This window comes from Anas platyrhynchos, chromosome 1, assembly GCF_047663525.1.
Source record: "Anas platyrhynchos isolate ZD024472 breed Pekin duck chromosome 1, IASCAAS_PekinDuck_T2T, whole genome shotgun sequence".
NCBI classification, from domain to species: Eukaryota; Metazoa; Chordata; class Aves; order Anseriformes; family Anatidae; genus Anas; species Anas platyrhynchos.
Genome location: NC_092587.1, coordinates 131907897 through 131934005, shown reverse-complemented (window position 1 = coordinate 131934005; position 26109 = coordinate 131907897). Strand labels below are relative to the sequence as shown.

The following is a 26109-nucleotide window of genomic DNA, read 5'->3' as shown; positions in this document are numbered from 1 at the left end:
GCTACAATACACTGCTTTGTGTAGGAACCATCAAGCTCTTTCCTTGGTTACCAGGTCAGCTCATTTGTCCATCATTCTGTAAATTTGTGCTGCTGATTTTTTTTTCCTAGTTTTATTTTGACCTGTGACTTACAGTGTGATCTAAATTTCAGAGTAAGAAGAGCATTGAAATTAAAGATTCAGAGTCCTGAAAACATTTTTTTCAGGAGAACGTACATGTGTAAACACGAGCTTTGGGAGAAGTGGTTATAACGGAGCAGCTTTTGCTCCAACAACTAAGAGCAAGTATGTGTAGGAGGTGGTGACCTAAAGCCTAGAGGCTTGTCTGGATGGGAACACCACAAAAGGGCACTTGCAGTGCCAGCTGAGGACATGAAGATGAGAGCGAGCAGTGATGAGCCGTGAGGTCTGGCCTTCCCGAGTATGTTCTGTGTGGTTCCTCGGCAGCCTAATGCAATTACATGGTGGAGGAGAGAAGTGGCCATCTATAACTGTCCGTTTAGAAATGGCTGTTGAGTGCAGGCACAAGCATTTGGCATGAAGTAACAGGAGTACCCTTGTTACGGTGCTCTGTCAGTTCATCTGTTTGCTGCTACTGTTTGGAGGTGTATATTTAGGATTACGGATCAGAAAGTCCCAGTTGCTAATTCAGATCTGTAGGCCCCCAGTGTCTGGTCTCAGACAGGTCGTTCTGGTCTTTATCTCGATATGCAAATATTTAAAATGAGAAGAACATCTGTTAACATCATAGGATGCTGTGTAGATGATTTAATGGTTGTAGCAGTCTGAATTAGGTAAAGTGCTGTGATAATGCCATTAATATGGCTCTAAGCCACCAGTATGATGCAGCTGTGAGAAAGGCTAATGTGCTCCTACAATGCATTAGATACAATATTTTTGTAGAGAGAGGGAGAAATGCTAATAGCATATTACAAAGCCTTCCTGAGACCTCATTTGGAATATTGTGTCTGATGCTGGTCACTTACAGTCAGGAAAGATGGCCTTAAATTGGAACAGGTGCAAAGACAGACTACAAGGCTGATCAGAGTAATGGAGTACTTATCTTTCAAAGTGCAAATTAGAAAGCTTCTGTTGTTTAGCTTGGTCAAATGAAGGCTGAGAATGGATAAAGCTGTTCTTTGTAAATAAATTTACGGATAAACATCAGGACTAAAGAACTGTTTCACCTAATGTATAACCATTTTGTCTGGTATTGATATTATCAATTGCCCTTGAATGAATTTAGACAAGAAATTATAAGAAGGTTCCTAGACATTATTTTTTTGAGACTTGGATTTAAAGTATTTGAAATATTGAGGTCTCCAAGAGGTCTGAAGGGAGACTGAAACTGTTTATTTTCATTACACTTTTTTGGCACTAACAGCATACCTCAGGGTTTCCAGTGGTTGCCTGTGGATAAGAAGTATGTTTTTTCTGCTCTTCTCCTCATGAACCCTTTAATAACTTATTTTACTTGTCCTCACTTCTACCCCCCATCTTCTCACATTGACCATTGCTGATTACAAGATCTGGGATCAGGGATGAATGACTCCCTGTGGGGAAATAGGCACACAATGGTAGATATTTTTATCCTCTTTTGTTGTGTGATGCATGGCCCTCTTCTTGTGATAATTTAGGAGAAGTTGTTACTTTGCAATTAAAAAAATATATCACTGTTATTATTAAGACATAGGATATGGCCAGTGACCTTGATCTCCATTTCTCCCTCTATCATATTCTGTAAGTCTATTCTTTCATATACCTACTATGCTTTTTGTAGGGTATTAAGAAGGTTTCTGTGGTGTTTAGAGCACGAAGAACAGATATCTGTGGAAGCTTCAAGACCAAGCACTCATTGCATGGTTGCCTACAGTTGCACACCCATCCCGGAGTGCCCATCCTGTGCCTCCAAACTATGTTGAGGTGCACGCTGAAATGTTGTGCTGGTGATCCAGGCACGATGTTGTGGTCTTTCTGCTACTAAAACTTTGCTGTTTTCTCCGGATAAGTTTTTCTGTCTTGATGTCTGAAGGATATATGTGTTTGGGTTGTCGTGTACCCAGGAGGAATGTTGTTAGTAAGCGATACCTTGGTGTTTGGTCATCCTCTGCCATTGCTTTAGCCGCATCCGTGAGAAAGTGAACTTCCAGGGAAATCAGCATATCGTCAGAGACCTCAGATTGAAAGGGGAAATAAGGAAGGAGAATGAGATGTGAAATTTTTTCACAGGGTCTAACTTTGGTATTGAATTAAGTCATCAGAATGTGGGCAGGAAGTAGCAGATGATAAAGAGCAGCACTTCCATTAGGTTGTCTTGTTTTTCACTAAGCCATACAACCAGAGAGTCGCGTAGTGTTTATAACACATTCATGGCATAGCTGCTTCCTGCTAAGTGTGCAACAGGAAGAAGTGGTGTTCTTAAATTAGTAAGTTAAGGTCACAGAGAAAGCAGCTGGTAAAAGATGGAGTACAGCTTTCTAGATTTTATTCTGGACAGGATTTAAAGAGAAAGTTTCCCTTCAGTGTTTCAGTGGGGGGCCAGATTACAAATTAAATCTAAGTTCTTAAGTTACTGCTTTTTTAGACCCAGGCCATATCGTGCCACCAAATGTTCAGCTGAAAAAAAAAAAAATTCTTGAAGGGAGCAGCTATAATACTGAATATGAATAAAATACCTTGTTAGTCAGTGGAGAACTCTTAGCAAAGTAAATGAGGTAAGCAAGAGACTATAGCTGCTTTTACCAATAGCTTGCCATGTGGTTTTGTACAAATTATTTGAAAAGGAGTCAAATAATTTTGAACAGCTCATTAATTTTTCTAATTGGGGCCAGTTGAACATCGCTTTTATTTTCCCCATAAAAAGACTGGAGCTCCACTTTAGGATGAATTCTCTTTCAATAAATGAGTTGAATTCAGAAGAGTGTACTTTAGCTTTGCTGACTAAACTTAATAGCCAGTCTCTTGAAAATTTTAGCCATAATATTTATAGTATAGTAGACAGTTAACATGATTTATAATTTACTTTGAGATAAAACAAGAAAAACACGCTAGGGAATAAGTTTTAATTGAACAGACATACTTTGGCAGATTTCTTTCCCCCCGTCCAACAGTTTATAGATTGTCAATCTGAACAAAAATGCACCAAGAACTTGTCTTTCATTGACAACTGTGTGACAGCAACTGCGCTGTTTATATTTAAACGATGGGATTATCTCGAATACTTTCAGATGGTCTGAAACGGACTTCCAGCAATGCCCTTCACGATGAGTCGCTATAATTAATGGTTCCTGAAACTACCAGGCCTCCGGCACTTCCTCTCTCCCACAACTCTCCGTGAACTGTGAAGCCTAAGGATCAAAGCAATGCTAACGATATTGGCTTCAGGCTGTACAAATATAAACCCGTATCACTTGTGCTGAAATGTTTGCTGAAAAGTTCTAGTGCTTGCCTGCGTGAGCAAGGTAACTACCATAAACCAGACTAAAATTGCTATAGCCGTAACGTTAAAGTCCTCTTATTCTAGTAAGAGAGACTTTTCTCGGTTAGCTGTGCTGATTTTGGCTGAAGGTTGTTAAGCTGACAACCTGTTTATTACCAAAACCAGAAGATACCTCCTGAAGGTTCGCAGTGGTGCATTGTCCACACCCGGCAGCCATCAGTGCCTGCGTCCCGCTCGTCCTGCGGCCGAAGGGCCGTGTCACCGTGAGGGGGGATTTGCAGGAGATGAGGCGAACCTGCCTCTCTGCGTGACTGTCCTGGCCTTCCTGGCGAGGAGCAACGCGGGGCTGAACACGGTGTCCTTCCAAGTCATCTGGCAGGAACCGGCATGTAAACACCATGCCTCTGCCCGTCTCAGGCCTGGGAGTGTCAGCCGGGAGAAGTAAAATAGACTGAGGAGGATGGTTTCAGAAAGTGTGCAGGGACAAACACTGAAGCTCTTCTTGTGTCTTAAAAAAAATAATTCAGCATCAATCTATAGTAGTTACAGATGTTTATGTACCCGTTAACCTAAATAGCAAACAAACGGGAACGTGCTGGTGAATAGGAGAGACTTAGAGTGCCAACTTTTGATAAATGTTTAGGATTACGAGTGATAATTGGCTTCAGTATGAGTTATAGCCATTGGATTATTTAGGTTTTGAAGCCTAGTTCCAAGGTCATGACTCACAGTAACAGTCCTGCTTCCTCCACGGGATGTGCAAGTGGTGGATTTGCAGGGTCGGGCCAAGCCGGTGGCGGGAGCTGGGATGACTGGGTCTCGATTTATCACCATCAGCCAGTGGTATGCCAAGCTAGAGAACAGGAGGTGGCACAGCATTAAATATATTGGTGTCACTGTTTGAGTCCTCTTCAGAAGAAATAAGGGTGAATATCATCTTACGTTATCCTGACACATACCTTTTAACATTCAGTGCTTATCAGCAAGATTCAAGTGTTTTGAGCAGTTTTGTCTCCCTGCATTTAGGGGTCAAATGAGGATAACTAGATATTACTTTGAGCGTTAAGGTGTACGTAATGCAGTGGCTGAGCAAAGGAATGAGTGATTTATTTGTAATTATTGCATTCATTAATAGTACTGCATCTTAATTTTTGTGTCTCAAATACCCAGAACGTTTGCTGGAAGGCTGTCTTGTAGCATACATAAATATTACCCGTCATTTGTTTTTTAAATATATATCAGTGATACATCAGTGTACTGTCTTTATTTCAGATAAATCAGAGTTACTTTTCTTTTGTTTCAGTGTTGAAAACATGGAGATGTGTCTCTTTAGTAGTCACCTTCTGGCATCGAATCATTTAGCTGTACTCTTAAGTATGCTGTTACTAACTCACCTCCCAGCAATGCAGTAGCAGTATAGCAGGGATAGGTATTTTTTTCACTGAACCTACATTTCAGCTGAGGGTGAGATTCTTAAATGAAGGCAGTTCAGTCACATAGGTTTTATTACAGGCTGTGAGAATCCTTGAGCTTAAACCTCCTGGCTGCATTCATAAAGTTCACCCCTAAGAGAAAGGCTGTCCATCGCTGCCCCTCCTGAGCAAGCACTCGCTCTTATGCATGCAGGCACATACACACACACAAAATCCCTGCTTAGCCTCCTGGGTATTTCATGGCAGGCCAGAGGATTCGGGAGCTGACCCCATTTGTTGTTTGGGAGGTATAGGATTTGGTAGTGCAGAGGAGCACAAGGGTAGATGAGCAACTGTGCGGTTGTTATCCTGGAGGGGTGGGATTGCATTTGAGTGAAGAGGAACCCGGACCTGTTACTGGGGCAGAGAAAGGCAGAGGAGCAATGTGACTGACTGTGGTACTGTCCTAATGAGATGGGAAAGTCTACTGGCTCACAGGAAGCAGTGAAGAAAAGCCATATGTCTTTTGCATTATTTTAAATGAATCCTCAGGAAAGAAACCCAGGGCTTAGGCGCAGAGCAGTTTGCCAGCACGTGAAGCAAAATGGCCTGTGCAGTGTGCCGTGAAAATGTGACCCTGTGTATTAGAATGAAGTAGGGGTAGAACAAATAGTAAGAATTTTAAGCTCTGGGTAGCAATTAGCAACAGAGCTGCTTTTAAATGCAATGCCATCCTTCTAGATTTGTCTTTTTCCAGAACTTCTGTATTCTGGACAGTCAACATGCAGGTTACAGCAAACAAGATTATAAACCTTAGGAAGTTACTCGCAAAGGTATTATGAAAGTTTAGTATCAATTTTTCACTTACTCCAATTTAGTATTTCTATTTACCTTATTCACCTTTCTAATATACCAGTCCTAAATTGTATTAAAGCTAAGGAAAAGCTCCTTCAGTACTTGCAGCACATGTAGGTTGTGACTCGTAAAGTACTGATTATACTATGCAGAAAGGCAATTGTGTAGTAGTATAATTGTGATTATACTAGTATATACATATATACTATTACACATAGTGTAATTGTGATTATACTATGCAGAAAGGCAATACAAACTGAAACCTGGGTTGTATTTCAGTGAAGAAATGATGGGGAAGAGGAAGAAACAAACATAGGGAGATGAATGGAAGAGGAGGAGTTTCATGAGACAAGAAAATGTTTATGAGAAAAGAAAAAATAAGATAGCAGGGCAGATTAGTGAGAGAACTGACAGGTTTAGGATATATATATGTAAATTCATGTTAGGAAGAATCCTACAGCATGTTAGGTTTCATTTATACGAAGAGATATCACCTATCCTACTCTACATAAAAGTCTGTGTTACCTCTTCGTTTTTAAAGATGCTTGTTACAAATAGTGGTGATGTCATGGGGTAATCCAAAGAGCTATTTTTGTGTGTTCAAAGGTGGGAATAATGTTCTTAATGAAATTCTCATCAGATTTGAATTTATTATATAACTGCGACTTGTTTGTGTTGATTTACTCTTAATTCTGTTGTTACAAACCCTATTGTTACCAACCCAATTATTTAAACTATTCTAAAAATAGGACTTCTGCAGTAAATCAAATGTCTTTTAATTTGTTTTATTATTTTACATTTTGGAGGAAATAGCCTCTCACAACTGTATGAAATCATCGTAAATTCAGACTTAACCCCTTTAAGCCTCTTCCCAGAAAAGGGGGAGCTGTTTGAGACAAGATGGGAAGATATCTTTGGTTGGTTTGCGCTTTCTGGAAAAAGAGATGAATGTATGCTATCATCTGTTTTCTTCCAGTGGAATAAAGATAAGTGCACTTATCCTTGGTAAACAGAGCTGAGAACATCCACTGTTAATTAAAAACTACCTTCCCCCCAGTAGTTAATATACGTGACTGAATCAAGGGCTGTTCTGAGTTCAGAAAGAATGACTTCAAGAAGTGCTACCATATTAACTGAAATGTAGAAAGAGTTTAGGTTAAGATTTACACTCAATCTAATTGTTTTTTTTTTGTGACGGGGTCACTGTACAAATGGAGGATAAGGAGATGAATTACTGTTTTTTTAATTTTAAAGTCGAGATGGTGTTAATTTAACATCAAGACTGAAGTACGTGCAATCCACGAAACCGTCATATAGCTGCCCCGACATCTAAATAAGTATAGTTGTCTGTATTTTTCTGTAGTAAAGGATTTTAATGCCGAAAATTCTACCTCTTCACAGATAGCACTGCTGCTTTGGCTTGTCTCCTGGGATCCTCAAATTAAGTGTTCCTGCACATAAGCAGCTCTGGTGCAGATCTATTTAACACCCATCACTGGAAGCGAGTTCAGCATGGAGCACAGCAGCCATAGCTATGGCATGCGAATCACAAGGACTGTGTGGGAGCCAGGAAAGGAAATACAGGAAAGCTAGTCAGCTGTTGTGTTGAGAATAAATCTGAAAGTAAGGTAGGACAAGAGGGACGTGCAGAAGGGTGAGAGGGAGAGTAAAACAGTGGGAAAACTACTGGAAAGTAAAAAGCAGTGCGAAAGAGCACTGAGATCGGTGGAGGGGACAGAAAGCTGAGAGATGATGCTGAGATTAAAAGGAAAGGTAGTGCTTGAGAGCTGGAAACTAATGGGAATGGGATTCTCATTGGGGGGAGGGTAGGGAGCAACATATCGTGTAATGAAGCAGATGAGAGCAAAGCTCTCTTCATCTCTTCTAAAGAGGCAGGGAGACAGGACTGAGATCAGATACGCAAGGCTGGGCCTGATCACAGGGAGTGTGATGCGGGTGAGTGGTGGTGATTGCCCCGTGGGTTGGCGCTGGTACAGCTTGGGTGAGGAGAGGTGGGCAAGTTCTGGAGGAGAAGCTGGGGGAGCAAAATGGAATTTCTCCTGCTCCGTGGCTGCTTTCCCAGCAGAGCTGGGAGTTAAACCAAGCTCAGAAAGCTGTCTTGAAGAACATTGTTAGAGCTATGAAGAGCGAGCATTGCAGAGGTGGGAAAGTGAAGAATTAAGGTTGTCTAGACCTTGGTAACTGTGCACCCTTGGATGTTATACTGTAGTTAGAAGTTATATGATCTCAGAATTATATCGTCTTTTTGCAGGAGCACAACTGTACGAAGACTGTGCAGCAAAGGAGACAGGTCCTTGGAAAATTGCTTTAATTTGTTGTAGAAGCTTTGGGATGGGTAGTGAATGGGACAATGCGCTACACGAAATGAAAGATGCATCACCTAGTTAAGGTAGATCACTACAACTTCTGCAGAAAATTAAAAAATCTGTAATGCTAGGTGCTCTAATAAATGTCTTTTAGAAATATTTGGTTGAATGCTAAGGTTTGTAATACTCTCAACTCAAAAGTTTAATTCTTTAAGTTCCCTGTCTGTGGTGATCATACATGGTACCTCACAGGGGACTGCAGTGCGATCTGTATCATGGCAGTAGCAAAGAGGAGATCTGTGGGAACCCAGAGCAGATAAATTATAGAGCTGTGCCGTGACCATATGTAATTCAGTTAACGTCAAGATTTTCAGTACTCTGTTTTCTTCTACCTGCTGTGTTCACTGAGTGAGGTGGGGGGTACTGTGGAAGGAAATTGCACCTCATCTCCTAATAAAATGACTGGATATGAACCAATTAACTAGGAATACTTAAAAAATAAAAATAAAAATTTGGACTTACATAGTGTTTGCCTTAAAAATGTTAGTTTCCACCTCATCAGATACCTTTCTTGTTTTGAGACTTACGTTTTTGAGGATGTTAGCACGTATATATAGCTTGCTGACTTTATTTATTTATTTAATGTATGCTTTCCTGGGAAAATCTGGATGCACGATATGCAAACAAAACTTAAAAACTAGGAAGCATAGTTATAGTCGGTTTTGAAATTTCCAATGACTTCTAGTAAATTCTTCTTTGAAAGAGAGTACTTTGCTTACTTTTAGGGTGATATACCTATTTGCATGATGGAGAAAATTAAAAATAATTTTCTTTTGACCTGATGTAATTTGAATTGTGCTTTAGGGAAACTAGTTCCACATTTGTTTTCTTTTTAATTTGGTTATATTCTGACCATGGTAAAAAGTTAGGTAGTGATTACTATTTAGAGAGAATAGCTTCGGTTGTTGTGTTATATCAAATGCATTGCTTTTCTCCTCTGTTATTGTTAGATGGGCTGGTCTAAATTAGATGGTCTAATTCTGGAAAATTTGAATATGTGCAGGTGGACTTTTGTGTTAGTAAAGCCACGCTTATTTAATTGGAACTCCATATGTCTGCAGAAATTGATTCCATATGGTTGAATAGCACATTTTGGAATGGTTCTTTAATCCATACTAGTGCCAGGAGAAAGTAGAATAACTTTATTTTTTGAGCTCCTCCTTAACTGAGTGACAGCACACCTGTACACAAACCTTCTTTCAGTTTTTAAAGTGGCAATTGAATATGTAGGGTTTTCTTGTCACATGTTAACAGCTTTAAGGTAGCTTAAATCTGTGGCTAACAAAGCCTTAACTGTGTTGCTTTCTGTTTGTACTCCTAAAAACAAGTGATGAAACATACCTAAATCATGCAATCCCACCTTCTACGAGGTTGAATTTACATAAGGTTTCTCACAGAAAACTCTTTCATTTAAGGCTGTGCTAAGTCTTAAAAAAAATGGTCAAGTAAAAAACGGTCTTTCTGCAGAGAAAAAAGCTCTGAGTTTCCTCCTGGTTAAACCAACTGATGGGAAATAATCCTGTTAGAAAATTTCTTGATTGCTGATAATGTTGGGTCGTAGGAGTTGATACAATCAATAGATGAACCTAAGAGGAGTTACGTAAATTGTTTTGTTTTGCTTTTTTTTCCCTAGTTACCTAAGGATAAAACTGGCGTGAAGGGAAAATCTGGGGGAAACTGGGGAGCTTGACTGTACTTGCACGTGAGTAAGTGAACATTTAGCCGGAAATCAGCTTTGCAAAATGTTGAAACTGTTGACTGTTTTTCAGCATCTTCTCGCCTACTTGCGAAGTGTAAATTGAGAGAGTACCTTAGCTTTTGGATTGAAAAATACTAGAAGTAATAGGGCTAGCTAAATGGAATGCAGCATATAACCTTCAGTGCTTTTTATTACTACCCTTAAAGCCTCCATAAAATTAAATGTAGATTATATGCAAGATTCAGGTATTTTGCCTTTTCGGCTATTTATCTGGAGACTGATTGCTGAGTTTTTGAGTGACCTCTCTGTTTCTTAAACTCAGACTTGTGAGTTGCAATCATTATGGGGCACTGAGGTTCAGCAGGATCGAAGTCCTAACAAGAGGCCAGGTTAAGTATGAGGCCATCAGAGGGTGAATTCTAAGAAGAGGACCTCGCAGTGGCTTAATATGGTTGTCTTGCAAGGGGTGAATTAGCTACCATTAAAATAGGACAAGGAGAGATTTTCTTCATCAGTTTTGAAGGGGCATGTGACAGACCTTCTGAGGCGTTGGAAGGTGGCCAACAGTTCCAAACCCAACCAACACAGGTTTCTCAAAAGGCAGGAGAAAAAGAGTTGTAGCAGTTTCAGCTATAGCAGTTATCTGCCTCGCTTCCTTTCCTGTCAACCCAAGCATTATTTTGGTTACAATAAATTATTCTACATGTCAAAAAGGTACTTTGTTGTATTATTTAATGTGTTTATTTATTCATATGTATTATTATATGAAATACATATAATTTAATGAGTGGATAAATACAGTATAGCACAAAACTTCTTTCTACTGGTAACATATTTTTAATAATGGGCAAGTTAATTGAGTTTTCTGAAACAATTGCCAGAGCTGAAGCTTTTCTTCCTGCTGGCATTTATCACGTTAAAAGAATTAGTTTTAGTTTTGTAAGACTTCAGTAAGTTGAATATTCTTACTGGTATTAAATTTTACAAACTCTATGTCTCAGCTGAGAGTCACTCAATTTAATCTGATCTCGTTATCAGTGCATTTGATTCTAAATCTGTTCTGTGGTTTAATCATGTTCTTGTGCTGAACTTAGAGACTAGTATCTGTCATGTCACTGCATAAAAAAGTATATTACATTTTGCCATAGTATTCACCATGTTTCTCTCTTTGCAATACAATAGAAGACAAAAAAAAAAGAAAAAGTATTCTTCATTGGTTTTAATATTAAAGAGAAATAAATATGTACCTTAAAATATGCTAGGCTTTGTAAGCTGTACACACATAAGACTTATAATTAATTTACAACTTGGAAACATTTCATGCCTGCATTCTGCATGATCATTCTTTGATTTTTAAGTTAGATATTGAATCACAAATAATGCTAATGCCTGAGACATTATTATAAGTAACTGGTTGCTCTCTGGTGCATTTGTTGTTGTCACCGAAGTTCTGGTTCCTGCGAAAATGTGCATCGTCAAACTCGCACTCATTGTGCACAGTTGTAGGAGCTGGGACCATGAACTCTAGTGAACAGGTGTAAGGTTTATTAAAGGAGAGAAACTCAGTGTTCTTAAATGATAATGGCATGTTTTTAAATTGAAATTGGCTCAACAGCTCTGTTTTAAATCCAGCAGGGACCTTTGAGAGAGCTTTTTGCCTTGCTTCTTTTAACTTTTGCACTAACGCACAGCAAATGTTTTCATTTATTTCCTGTGTTATCAGTCCTACTCTGCATATTTTAGCCTATTGCTTTTGACAGTGATGAAAGGCAGGTATTTCCTGACCTTTTGTATTTCGGGTGCTACATGAGTTCAGCTGTTCATTTCAAGAATATTTTCTTCTTCTGTCTTGTTCCTGTTTTGTCATTTTGAAGGTAGCGCTAGAAATTCCAGGTGCAATTGCAGTCCTTTTGGAATAGCAATTTAAGTCTTGTGGTTGTGTATGTGAAAAAGGAACTTGGCCATACAAAAGAAAGGTGGACATTCTGCTGCTGGGCTTGAGTATTTGTAAGGGTAGTAGCTCTTGGATGAAAAAGAGATCTTGTCAATTTTCTGTCACTTTTTACTTGGAAATTGTCCATAATTGTTGTTTGAAGAAGGCAGAATTGTCCTTAATTGTTGTTTGAGGAAGGCAGAAGTCAAGAACTGTTGGACCAACAGATGGAGATAATCTAGCTAAACTGTATGGTCTGTGCCTTTATGAATATGAGGTTGATCCCTACTCTAATTCAGGTGTTTTATCCAGTTTATTATTTGCCAGTTATTTGTAGTTACTGCATCACTTACATTTGTCCTCATAAAGAGTAGAAATTGAGTGCCCCGAGGCAAGATTTTCTCAGTTGAGCATGGAAATGAACTGGCCATGCTTTTGAAAGCATTTCCATGTAGCAGCCCTTGTGCCTGGTGTTCTGAAAAGATCTTTGGCTTTGTGGAAATCTGCATCTTGGTGTGAAACAGCATAAAACGTGTCAATGACGCAAGTCTCTGTGTACTGTATTGTGTTATTTTTCAGGGGTTGTTAGGTAATGTTCTGTACCTTAGTTTGTGGGCTGAAGTGAAGCTGACTGATAGAGCCCGTTGATGCTGTAGGATAAAGCTCTTCAGCTTATTTAGCAGTTAACCTCAGGGAGATTGTTATTATTTTTGTAGATCGTATTGTATGTTTCTGACAGTTTTTAAAGATATCATATGCTCTGCTGTTCCATTAGCATGAAAAATAGTCAAGAAGTCTCAGGGGGTTTAAAATGCTTTTTCTACAATATCTTTCTCACGGAGATTGATTAAGTTTCTAATTAGAGATGTATCAACTTCGAATCCACTGAAATTTAAAAAGGCTGATGTATGGTGAGACAATTCTAGAAGGTTGTTTAATCTTATGAGCAATTTTTGGTTGAGTTTTTTAAATATATATAGTTTTCAGAGGGCTTCTTTGGTTGGAAAGTGGTGTTTGAGTAATGGAAAGTTTCAACAGCTGAAATGCTATTAAAAGGAAACCAAATTTATTTAAACAATTTTATTTATTAAATAATATGTTCTCAGACAGCTAATAGAATTGTACTTGCAGCCTTCCCCCATGCTTTTTGTCTTTGAAAGACAACTTATTTTGATCTGACCTAAAATGTTAATGAAATTATATCTCCTTGTGTTAGTTGCCTGAAGCCAAGTGTCACAGCTTTTCAGTGGTGTTTGGAAAGTTGTATATCACTGAATTTGAAAGGTACAAAAGTCCTGTGGTTGGCCTCAGCATTAAAATATATAGACACTTCTGCTTTATGAGGCTGTAAACCAGATAATTCATCACTAGTGGGGATCTGGAGGTAGCCGTGGGCTTTTAAAGAACAATATGTTATATTACAAATTCCTTTGGAGGGGGAGTGGGGTTTTTTTAGGGATTTCTGGAGAATGGGTGCCAATTATGAAGATGTTGTGCACCTAATAAACCATATATTTACCTGTTTGGTTTGTTTCTCTGTTTTGTTTTCCTAAAAGTCTGAGAGCATTCAAATCTTCTGTCATAATAACAATAACAAGTACTATTGTCTCTTCAAGCACAGGAGGGGAGGGAAAAAACGATTTATTTTTTTCTTAAATAGGTGAAATGTTCTCACTGCCTGTTCAAATAAATGATGGTGTGTCTACGGTAACACACACTTCACATGAACAGCAGTGCAGCTGTACTGATGCTGTTTGCCCAAATAACAAGAAATGAGAAGGAAAAGGAGGATGACAAGGGAGATATGTTCAGGAGATTGGCATTGTGGTATGAACAAATTTACTCTGTGGCTTTATGGGGAAGGGGGGCTCATTACAGGATGCTTGATGTGTTTGCTGCTTTTTGATATTATGAAAGCATCTTTAGTGATCCTTTTTGCAAACCAGCTCATGCAGTAACTGGCAAAACAGAAGCAATTAGTGGTGTAATCTCAAAGGGAATCTCAAGCTTCACTTTAAGTGCAATGATTAAATCCACTAAAATGATAACCATTGCTGCCAAGAACTCCTGTAATTGGTCACTAATGTATTTTGTTGTAGCAGTCGATAACTACTAGATTTCAGGCATGTAATTAGTAATGCATACACGTTTGGTCAGTAAAATTGAAAATCCTAATAACCGAGGCTGGAGGGGGCAGAAAGGAACACAGAGCTGGAGAACTGAAATAGCGCTCTGTTGATAGTACCTAACTAGAACTGTATGCTTCAATAAAACAAGTGTCCTACTGTGCTGGAATACAAATGGGCTGTCTGTGGCAGGATATAGCAAAGACGTTTGGCAGAGAGGGATTTGAAAGCTTCTGGCATAATGTAATTGAATTGGCCATTTCTTTAAAGATACAGCAAATTGTTTGCTGCAGCATTCATCATCATAAGGAAGGTCAGACAGCTTGCCAAACATATGATATTCATAATAAAAAGTAAAACGGTGACGCTTATATTTAAACACAAATCATATTATCATATTTGTAAAAGCTGTGGAAATGAATGGGAATATTTTGGTGGCGCTGAGGCATTAGTAATTTAAGTAAGATTGTAATTCAAGAGGGGAAAAGCTTATAGTCAGGGAAAAGACCCCCAGGGGACTTCAGCTAGTGAGCAACATATGATCCCCCTGATTTGCGAGGATAGTGGGTGTTTTGGCAGGAGTATTGCTGACTCTTATTTCTGATCACTTAAGAGAAGACAAGCTTATGTCATCCTATTTTTTCCCCTTTTAAGAAGACAAAGGGGAAAATAACAAAGAAGAAGGAATTAAGTGTTCAAAAAGAGACAAAATCTAAACTGAAGCATTGCGGGTGTTTGTTAGAATCGGTTATGTTGTGACAGAACAAGATGATGCAACATGCTGTAGCATATCTGAAATGTTATATGAAATGCTCAGTAGCAGTACACTGGGAAAACCCTCTCAAGTCACATCCAGAACGCTGAACATAAATTGTATGATGACAGGGGCTTTGGGCCGCACAGTGATGCCTCTGCAAATGAGGAGCTGTTAGCTTTTGGGTTCTAACGCATTCAGGAGACTGGCATTTTGATTTCTTGCACCACTGCACCACTGATAGGGTTGGAAATGGGAATCAAAATAATTAGATTGGATATATAGATCCCTGCAAACCAGCCAAGAAAGCGGCGAGGGGTGGGGAGAGCCACTTTCGATTCTAAAACGTGCCTGTGCTTTTTTTATGAGAGGGTGAGGACGGAAGATGTAAACTAGAGTGCAGATGCTCACCATTTATATTCAAAGCATGTAATAAAATAATTGAATATATGCTTCCTCCCATTAAAGCCTGTTAAAATCAGTAATAAAGTACATTAGGATTATATTAAAAGGCAGCTAAATTTTTGGGGCAATATATCTCAGTTACAGTACCAGAGAGGTACTGTACAGAGATAGGCAAGCTGGGAACCATTCTTATACATCACCTGAGTCATTATGCCTTGTGGATTCATGATTGTTTCCATCAGTACATTTGCCATTATTTTGTCCAGCAGTAGCTTTGCAGTATGCCCTCTAGCAATTTTTCCACGGGCCAACAGTTGTTCTTCTCCAGAACAACATCTTCTCGCTAAGTCACTCGCCATTTTCCCTTTTAAAAAAGACATCCTTCCCTTTATTCCCGAGTTTCCATATCTGATAGAAAATGCCCTCCTTTTTCTGCTATGCAGATTCCTCCATCGGGTATTTGTAAACTATTACCCCCCCCCCTTTTTCTTATTTTGTCATTTTTCACCTGCACAAATAGCTCTTTGCAACACCTAGTCAATGCAACAGTCTAGTAAATATTGAGTACAGGTCCGAAATAGCCTAGTAGTTTCTGTGCTCATCAGTGACAAGGAAAGCAGCGGACTCAGATCCTTTGCTTTGAAACCAGGTGTCCAGATCTGTCTCTGCCAATCCTATATGATAATAACACATGCTTGAGTATTTGCCCACTTTTGCAGAAAGCTGTCCTGTGTCGTGTCCTGAAAACAGTAGCTGGATTTGCAAGCAAAATTCAGCAGTTCTTACCTTGGGTTTTAATCACTGGAAAAATGCTGTGGTGAGCAGTTTCTGAGCATCCTTGTTTGGAACTAAATGCCAGCATTTTTTCTCTGTCTGGTCCCCTGCTCCAGGTCTCCAAGCAGTTTTAAAAGTTAGTTTTCTTACTATGCTCCTCAGTTCATTCTTTCACATTAGGCTACTCAGTTATAATTAAAGACAATAATGAGGAACAGCAAAGTGATCTTTTCTTCCTGATCTGCAACCCATAATATCTAAAGCTCCTTCAAAAGTTTTCACTTGTGTACCTCAAGGTGTACTGCATCATATTGTACAACTTGCATCTAACGCCACCATTCAGTGATTTGGCCAAAAGTAAATACAGAGTTTTGGTATATGATTGCAAGATAACAAATAAACGGTGTATTTGTGCTATCCATATGGAATGAATGATGTGTAAATACTGTGGAGGTGCAGCAAAGGTGCAATGTGTAGGAGCAGCACTTGTACTTGACAGCTGGAATTCAGGCCATTTGGGGAAAGAGTTTGGGAGCTCTGGAGGAGCTCATCTTCCTAGTAGGAAAATGGTGTAATCCAATCTGTTTTGTCAAGTAGAGACTGAAATTGAGAAGTAATCATCATCTGGTAATGAGCATGTGAAGATGTATGACATGAGAAGGGTCTCTTGTTTGGAAGATACGGAAATAAAAAGACGCATTGGAAATAAACTAACGGTAGAGTTCAAACAGGAAACAGATTCTGCTATTCCCCCAAAATTTGTAGCTATTTAAGTTGGTAAATTGTTGAAATTGAGATGAGGAATTCATCATTAGCTGACATTTTTGCATCCCATTCAGATTAATTTCTTAAATACAGATTTCTTTCAAAGTTATTTTTAATGCAAAAATTGCATCTTTGAGTTAGAAAACAAAACAAAACAAAACAAACAAACAAAAAACTCGCATTACTGAGGAAACCCAGTTATATAATACTGGTCTCTTTTGGTCTTTGTGCTTCTGAGGGTCTTTCAGTTAGAGGTTGTCTCCATATATATGCAGATTATTTAGCTGAGGTGACGGCCATATGTTTCTGTGGAAAGTCACCACACAGTCGTCACTGCACAAAAAAAAATGAAGAAATAATTCAATAGTCCTGCTCCTAAAATTACCTCTGTAAGCACTGATGTCCAAAGTTTACTTGAATGTTTGGCACTTGTTCGGCACTGATGTTTCACATAAAGAATTCGAAAAACTGTTGTGGTTTTTATAATTTTTCCCTCAACCTTTATCTACAGTGGAATGGGCTGGCAGTATTACAGACTCTCTAAACAACATTTTATTTATGGCAATAATTCTGTAGAAGAATAAATCCCACAGAGAATTGGAAGAAAACAGGGAATGATGTATCTTGGCTTTTTCAGATTGATAACGTGCTGAATGTGAATGAATGCAAATGTGACTGACTTGAGCAAAGAGACCAAATGAAATACCTTGCACAGGTTCCATAATGTCGAAGAGGACTGACACATTTGATCACCCATATTTTGATTACCACCGTTCAGTGAATTGTACTTTACACTGGCTGTGATAACAAGGCAGTGCGTTACACAGGTAATGTTTTCTATACCTGTTAAAAGTGTGAAATGCTATTCAGTATTTCCCTTTCCAATGTATCAATATCCTTCTATGGTATGAATTTGAGTAAAGGAAGCACCTTCAGCAACCCAGTATGGTGTTTGTTTTGTCAAGAGACTTGCAGACAGCTTTAATTCTGTATTTTAAGTGTTTAAAATAAAATGATACAAACATCAGGATGTGCCACATACCTAATTGATAGTACTGTAACTCAGAGCAAATCAGGCAGTTTCTTCCTTATCATGAAGGCTTTTCTGTGCATTTTATCTTATGCTTGGTTATTGGAACCATGCTTAGTTTATATTAGAAGAAAGCTTCTACCATTGTCTTCAGAATTAATTATGTTCCATGAATATCTTACTCAAGTTATATCTTCAAACTTTTCACTGCCAATGCACGTGAGATGGGACTTTGTCTTTTTCTGTACAACTAATGAACCCAGCTCTTCATTACTTCATGTTGACCTTGCTTTGAAAGCTACCTGAAAATATGCAAACGCATATGCAAATTCTTTTGCTTTTTCTGATCTCTTAAGTGAATATTTAGAAACATGGCAAATGATCTCCTCATGTGAGGTCATGTAGAATGGTGTACATTCTTAGTTTCTTTCTAAACTGGTGGAGGAATTTCATTTATGCACAAACTTAGCTGTAAAGAGATGCATACAACTTGTTACTTAAAAACATAGATAGGATGGCTGCCTGGGACTCAATTTTACCAAAGATATAGAAAATGTTTGTTTGTTTGTTTGTTCTTGAAACAAAAACATGTTATCCTAGGGGGATATGTTTTTGAAACTTGCTTTGTTACTGTAGTGGGAGTTTTAGACTTTTAAAGCATTAGTTAGTTGTTAAAGGAACAAAACCTTTCTCCTGCCCATGGATTGTTTAGAAAAAAATCAGGCTTGTTTAGGAAATGATAAGTGACAGCACTAATATATTACCCTCCCTACCTGGGGAAGTGCTTCCCTTATTTTTCTTTTCTATGCCCCTCTCCAGGAACAAAAGCAATACAAAAATGCAGATGTTGAAAGGCACGAAAATGTGTTTAAAGTATTTTCCTTCTGTCTTGGAACAATGGTTGCTGACAGCAGAAGGCTTGCTTGCTTGTTAAAATTAGATTTGAATCATCAGTGTAATAGCTGTAGGAAATTGTAGGATGGAAGGATGCCAGGAAGCCTATCTATATCTACCCCTGCAGTAAGTGTAAGGTGGTCCCTGAATGACTTTGGCTGGTTCCTCAGTTGAGTAAGCTTGCTGTAAATGATGAATTATGGAAACTGCTTTAAGCATCCTTAAGATAAAATATTTTGTACCTGAGCAAAAGCTATTTAGGTGGGGTGCCGAGAAGAGACACAAGGCTTTATCAACAAAGCAAGATTGCTGGTACAATTTAGGCTTCCTGAGCACATGTTCTTGGTTCTTACATCTCCCTTAAGCAGGCCCAAGCTCTTTGCTTCTCACCATTTGCCTGCACTAAGATAAAAAATATATATATCTGTGTTTGAGGGGTTGGTTTACTGGGCTTTAATGATCTTAAGTACCCTGAGAAGTTTTCATGAGCCAGCTGTGAGTAAAGTAGGGGGGACTGTGCCCTCTCAGAAGCTGTGTCAGAACCATGATCATTTGGCTTTCTCTGTTTCTCCTCAGCTGTTTTAAGGCAGTCCAGCACCCAGTTGTTTCCTTGCTGTAGTTGTTATCCACTGGCTTTGCAGTAATCCAATCTGGAGAAGACAGTGACCTCTCTATGCACCTTAAAGCCATTCACAGAAATGGCTGTAATTCTGCTGATGCAGAACACAGCTGCCCATTTAAATCTTTTTTTTTTTTTTTTTGCTTTCTTGCAGAGGGTCTGGTTATATCTCTGCTGTGTACTGGCTTCTATTTCATTCCTGATGTGGTTTTTGTACTATTTCCATAAGCAGCTTGGTTCCTGATTACTTCAGGGAGTGCTTTACGTGATATAATGGTAATTGATATCAGCTGAAGTGCTAAAGCTACCAGTCTCTAATTTAAATTAGTGCCAATTTGAGATGGGAGGACTGAAAGCAGGATTGTGCCTGAGAGAGGCCCCTGCTTTTAGAAATTATTTAGTTGGTTCTCATAGCAGAGTAAGAATTTTCTGACCTTCAGGTCGTGTGGTTATTCTTTTCCTGGGTGGTAAAACAGAATCAAAGTGGTCGTGAGGGATGATCAAGGGGGAATTTCAGTTTAAGTGTTTAATGATGTTCAGTGCGTTACTGTTCTCTTCATCAGTGCTATGGATGCAATCAGACATATTTTAAAATAAATCTACATAAATAACTGGCTTATAATAATGCAGCATTGGTTTATATCTTTTTCTATCATTTGTTTATATCTACTCCATTTAACACTCTCTCTCTGTATTGTATGTATGTATGTATCCATCTGTATATATTTGGAGTTTATATATACAGTTATTTATTTTACTGAGACATAAGCAGTTCTACAGCTGGACTGTATCGTTTATAGGTATTATTTAATTGTTAGCAAATATTTGGAAGGCACAGGACCACCACAGTTTCGTGAGACTGGTATAACAATCTTTGACAGTATACCCAAGAGAAAATTGAAAGCGTTGCCTGAGCTCACGAGGCCGCCTTGAGTTGGCCTGCTCGTGTGTTCAGTTTATAGATCGTAAGCTGTGCTCCTGCCCGTGTACCAACTGGAAGAGAAGCGGGTTATGTGGGAGATTGTGCTGGAAGTTACTAATGTATTTATGGCTGAAGAAATTGTTGGGGGTTGTACTGTTGTTTTGCCTGGAGTCCTTACAGGGCAGGTAGAGTGATGTCCTGTCAGGTAGGCTTTGGGTAACCCATGTGAAGGTGGTTTGGTGGTTTGCACTGTTCCACTCGAAGCTTCTTCTGCTAAGTTGTTTCCAGAAACAGAGCTCAAGGTGTTTTGTGGTTGTTTTTTTTTTTCTCCCCTGTACATTGAGTTCATTATTTATCGTTATATCTTTGATAATTAATTCAATTGCTCGTCTTTTTTGTAGTCATATTTATGGACTGTTGTTTGCCACGTTTGTGAAGAGGAGGACAAGAGCCATTACTTTTAGTATCCTAGTTACTTGAATTACCTAGAGCTTGGTCTTTTTCTTGAGTGTTTTTCCGATATATGTTTATAAAAGTAAGTCTAACCTAGTCTGTAAATGTAAGTGAAACTTAGTATATTAAGATTCTCATGGCCTTACTACTTACGTTATTGTTCAACTCAGCACATTGTAATATTGCGCATCCTCTTAATCATTCTGTTAGCCAGTATCATCTTTAAACATATTCCATGTCCCCATGGTGTCTACCTACCATCTGTTACTTTATCCCATTAGATTTCCACCAGATTTCCCATTTTCTCTCCAGCGTACCATGCTGAAAAAAACTCCTTATAGTTTCCCTCATTGATCTCCCAGTTTAGTCGTAATTACACAGCTAATCAGATTATGGTGACTTTTTCTATTTCTCAGCACCTTGTACTTTCCAATTAGACCAAAACCATACTACAGAACTGCTTTTGTTGTTGTTTGGTTTTGGTTTTGTGTATCTGGAGGCTATTCTCTTCATTTCTACACTCAGGTATTCATATGCATGCTGAATGAGTGCACGTGGTTCTTTTAAGCACTGTTTTCTGTTCAGCTCATTTTATGTGGTAGGTATAAAGATTTACTTGGGGGTCTCGTTCTTCACAACTGCAGCATCTGTTCATGGAGGAGGGATGGCACAGCAGGGGCAGGCTGCTGCTGCCCCTGGCTATCTGTCCTTGTGCCCTTCGCTTTCTTCTGTGGGCAAAGGGGAGCCGACTCCTTCCATGGTTGACCTCTGCCAACATAAATGCAGGCTGCTGCAAAATGGACTGTCCTGCCCTCCCCTTATCCTTGACCCTCTGCTCCCAATATTGGCTCTATAATTGTGCTGGTGCACAACGCTGAAAAAATGATTTTGTTTGCAAGATGAGCTTTCAGTCCGATCAACAGCCTGATCCAACTCGTATCCCAGCCACATGGCAATGGTAGAGTCTTAAATAAGCCTAGGCTGGCTATTAATACACAATGCTGAGTCACTGCTGAAACACTTTAGTTTACTGTGCACCTTTTCAAAGCAGACTGCTGCTAATTCCAGCCTGAGCAGAATGTGCTATAAATTGCAGTTTTGGGCAATCTAGTGGTGAGTGGCTCAGCCGCTGGTGCCGAGAGGCAAGGTAGGCAGACGGGAGAAATACTTTGGTGGGTGTCTGCAGCTAAGCTGTCACTGCTTGAATATCACCGCCCAAACAGAAATTGGTGGAAATTCAGTCCAGTCAGAGAAAGCGGTTTTCAGTTTTCTGTAAAACCTGTAAGAAATATAGGATTCGTAGCAAATCTATGAGGCGTACATATGAACGTTTGTGTTCTTTTAACAAAGATGACTGATGTCAATAAATGTTTTTTTGTTGTTGTTTTTACTGAAATATTTTAACACGCTGGAGCTCAGATCTGATGACAGTTCCAAACAACTGTAATAACATCATTATTGTTAACTGAAAATTCCTCTAATGTTAGGTAGCATTGTTTTATAGGATAGGAAGGTATTCAGTCATTCCCTACTCACGTTTTATATTGCTAGATAAAGGCTTCCCTGCTAAAACTCCATGCTTTCATGACAAATGAGCTCAGCCAGTCCTCGGTTTCTGTCCGTGTACTACAGGAATTAAACCGTATGGAATATTCCTGTGGAATATTTAGGTTCATTTAGAAATACAAAGATTCATGTGTACAAATTAGCTTCAGTCTTAATTGATTTAGAATACCTGATTAGACAACACAGCTGAGCCAGTGCAACTCTTGCTGCTGCTGAGAACACTGGTCCGACCTTCGCTTTTGTCTTCCCTCACTTCTGCCCATATGGTGCTTGTCTGACTCCTTGCTACACCATTGAACTCCTTCCTGGAAGAGATCAAGCCATTCTATCTAGGGTGATGTATGAAACAGGTGCGAGGAACTGTACGTTTTCTTTCTGGAAACTGTATTTCAGCACAAGGGCTGCAGGCCTAATGAGAAAAACTCTGGTGCCAAAAGGTACAAGCTAGATCAATGTGGGTTCATTCGTACTTAGAGTTTACAACAAAAAAGGAGTAGTCTAATTTTACATATGTCTTCCATGATATTTTTTTAGATATTACCACCTGTACACAATGTAATAGTCCTGTGGCAAAAAAAAAAAAAAAAGGCATTTCTAGCACAGATGGCATGATTGAGAGAGCTGTGGTTTTGCATACTTTGAATTTTAGTGGAGTGAGTGGACTTTCTACTCTTAAACTTATGATATCCTGCATTCCAAAATAAAAGATATTAAAAATGCTGTGATGCATGTATACTTGGCACAGGAACAATGACTTATTACTTTGTCTAGCAAAAATCAATGGCCACGGAACCAAAATGTTCTTCACCAGCCAATGATGTTGAACTTGGCTGTGTTTCAGTAATTTTCATAATTGATGATGGAATCGCATGTCTGAAATATGGGTGCTCTGCTTGTGTTTATTCTGACTTACTGGGCTTCTGCAAAACTGGGAAGCCACCTTTGGTACGGTGCCATCCCTTACAGCCACCTCGCTGTAAAGCAAGGCACAAAGTGATGCTGTAACTTTGGGGAACAGTTCTGCAGTTCGTGGTGTTAAGAGGGTATCCAACCAGTCTCTCCTGGTTTAAAAACAGCCTTGGGAAGCATGGCTGGAAGCACAGATGTAAAGGTTGCATGGCCAAACTCTGTTCTTGTGCTCAAGAGCTGGAGCAGGCACTCCACACAAGAACCACCCATGTTGTCGTCTGTGCACAGCGGGGCACCTGGCCTTGGCAGTCGCCTTGTGCCTGCTTTGCCTCCGTGTGGGCGAGGGCCCTGGTGTGTCCCAGAGGTGGCCGTGTGGGCACAAGTCCCCCACCATGTGGGCAGCCTTTGGGCCTTGGGGCCCGAGCAGCAGAGCCACATGCTGGCTGGGCGCTGCCTGAAGGCACATTTTGCATTTCGGGTGGTGAAACAAGCCAGGGCTCAGTGGGCGGCAAGAGTGGAAGCAGAGGGATTTTAGCAGCTTGGTTTTAGCTGCCTCTGCTGACAAACCCAAAGTGGGAACTTTTTTTTTTTTCCCCAGCAGCCTTGAGCGTGGCTGAGTCTGAACACATTTTGCATGGGACAGGAAAGGCATCTCCCTGAGCCTGGGGCTTTTCGCTGCCAAATTTCACAACACTGCTGCAAAATAGTGAGGTTTCCAAGAATGACAAGAAAGGGGATTACAATGGAAAACAGAAGTGAACTGAACTATAGGGGCATGGCTTCTTGCCCTACATGTGGGGCCAGCCCTTTGTATTTTCAAGTGATTAGCCATTTTGAATATCCGGAGCTGTGCACCTTAAAGAGTGCTCAGCAGTTTTGGCAGTCTGGTCCCCTAGCAAATTATTGGAGAGAGGTTACTTGCAGCTGTGTCACTCACAGAAATTACATCAGGTATGTATGTGCATACAGGTGCACGTACGTGTGTGTTTCTGCCAACTGCACATTAAGATTGTTTTCTTCCACTTCTCACACTGAGATTGAGTTGTTTTTAAAAACAAGTCTGAGGCAATGCCTGAGACCCAATGGCTCTGTAAAAGCAAATTTTTTTATTTTTTTTTTTTCCTAATGGTAGTTAATTTGGGTAATGCACGCACATAAGGAAGCAGCATTATTTCAGGGATCTCCACGGTTTTGCAGGGCCGCAGGGTGAAGCCAGCCGAGAGGGTAAGGCAGAGAGCTACAGCATATCGATTTGTCTGCATCCAGGCCTCCCCAGCCTCCCCCCGGCCCCATCTGCTGCCGCGGCGTGACTCATATCAGGCAAGTGCAAAAATGGCTGTGGTCGCTACCTGTTTGTGGGTGATTGGCTGTTTTTCCCCTCCGAGTGCTGCAGGCACGGAAGAGAGCAGCAGCGTATCAAGCACTTCAATCTGGTTTGCCGAGTGTAACAGCTTAAGAGAAAATGGCTGCCTTGTTTTCCAGAGCTGTCCTAGGGATGACCACGCAAGAGAAAATGAGGATCTGAGCATGAGAAATCTCTAAGTAGTTTCCCGGGCCATTTAGCATTTCTAAATACACGATGAAGGATCCTTTTTCTTTCCAGGTAGCTGCATGACTTCAGTCCTTTAAGATTTACCATTCAGCACGGTGCTTCGGGCTGGTCTGCCTGAAGGATGGCTGGCTCTGCTTACAGGCAGCAAAGGAGCTGCTCCAAACTGTCATAAATACTCCTTGGGAGCCTGCTTGATGCATGTGCCTGCGTGCGTGTGTGCATGTGTGTGTAGATACGCATACATACATGCATATATATAGGAGGTGAGATTTTAGGCTTGAAATTTGTCATCCAAGGTGTTGGTTCTGTACTCACTCACTTCTGACTGGTTATATTAATGAAGTGTTGTTTTCTAAAGTATACAGTGCTTTTCTCCCTAAAAATGGCTTTCTTATTTTCTCACCTTTTGAGTAACACGGCATTATAAGCAGACATTATGTGACGGGAAATAGAAATGCATATAACCGTTACATTGCAGCATCTCTAGGCCAAGAAGTTTTTAATATTAATGCAGAAATGATCTGCACAAACAATTCCCTCTGAATAACCTGCTACAGAATTGTCGTCTGTTTAAGTGCATTGTGGCATTTTTTAGGTACGATAATATTTTTTTTAACCAAATTGTGCTACTGTTTTGCAGCGGTAGGTGGTTACCTTCCATTCTTCAAAGGATTCCAAAATGCTTTAGTGAATTAATGCTCTCAGCATCCTTTTGAGAAAGGCAGAAATGTTATACAGACTTCTAAATTCTAGGAGAGCTGGAAAATAACTTAGTTGAAATATCATGGGAAGCCTTTCGAAAAGAGTGAGTAGGTTATCTGACATTTGGACCTTTAATGTAAGTGACTGTCTCACAGTCTGGTAGATTTAGCTGTGGTGGTTTGAGATGTGACAATTATCTGCTGTACCCATCTGCAGGGCTTAATCCTTCATCGACTGCTCTGGCAAATGTGAGCTGGCCTGTGGGCTGGAGTGGGAGCACTGGGGCCCTGTGCTCGTGTAGCCCCTCTGCCTCGTAGGCGGTGTGGTGGGGCTCTTGGGCCTGAAAATGCCAGAACGGTTCAGCAGCCAGGCTCGTGACTATCCTCATCTCTTTAGAGTGTAATAGGGGAGAGGAAAAAAAGAAAAGGGGAAAAAAAACGAGTCGGGTATGTAGCCTTTAAATGTGGGCTTCCCTACCAACTTCCAAGTGGTGCTTTTAAAAGTGTTGATTTCAGGTTACTAATAGCAATATCAATATTGTGGCACTGATGTATGTAGATTTCTGCAGACTCGTTTCTTCCCTTGAGTAGGCTTTTCCTCTCCTTCCTGTCATCTCTTTAACACAATAGCACAATAAGCCTTTTCTGCAGAACCGGTGTTGCTTTTGAGCATAATCACGTCCTGTGCAGTCCTCATCAGTTGAAAGCAGAAGGGTAGCATACCCCTTCATTTTGCAATGGAGAGCTGTAGAGAGGGAGAGAGGTTTTGCCCCCCTTTTTCTTAAATTGACAGCACTGCAAAATCTCTGCTAGAGCACCTCCAATTCTGTGAATGCTACACTGCACATCAGTGCACTAGAAAGCACTAGGAAGCACTAGAGTGCGAATGTAGCTGATTCCCAAAGACTGGCTGT

The 26109-nt window shown here is 39.9% G+C and overlaps 1 protein-coding gene and 1 long non-coding RNA gene across 14 annotated transcripts in view; one reads left to right on the top strand and one right to left on the bottom strand.

The window, feature by feature from the left end:
- Positions 1-26109, top strand: part of TBL1X (transducin beta like 1 X-linked) — a 239196-nt gene that overhangs the window by 85087 nt on the left and 128000 nt on the right. For 3 of the 12 annotated variants that reach the window (XM_072029631.1, XM_038173042.2, XM_038173041.2), the window contains exon 2: positions 9727-9799. The exons of 3 other annotated variants lie outside the window; for them this stretch is intronic. The gene's annotated coding sequence lies outside the window, so the exon portion shown is untranslated. Of the gene's footprint in view, positions 1-9726; positions 9800-24139; positions 24263-26109 lie in introns of all 12 variants that reach the window. 6 more of the 12 variants (XM_072029645.1, XM_072029656.1, XM_072029641.1 and 3 more) reach the window with 3 other exon arrangements.
- Positions 9808-24598, bottom strand: LOC106015833 (uncharacterized). 2 transcript variants are annotated; one of them, XR_002400332.4, is made up of 4 exons: positions 24292-24598; positions 22203-22338; positions 21084-21746; positions 9808-16882 (listed from the first exon to the last, which is right to left on the bottom strand). It is a non-coding gene; the product is annotated as an uncharacterized lncRNA (long non-coding RNA). The 2 variants fall into 2 exon arrangements; XR_005262641.2 differs by having other exon boundaries at positions 21084-21235; positions 24292-24591.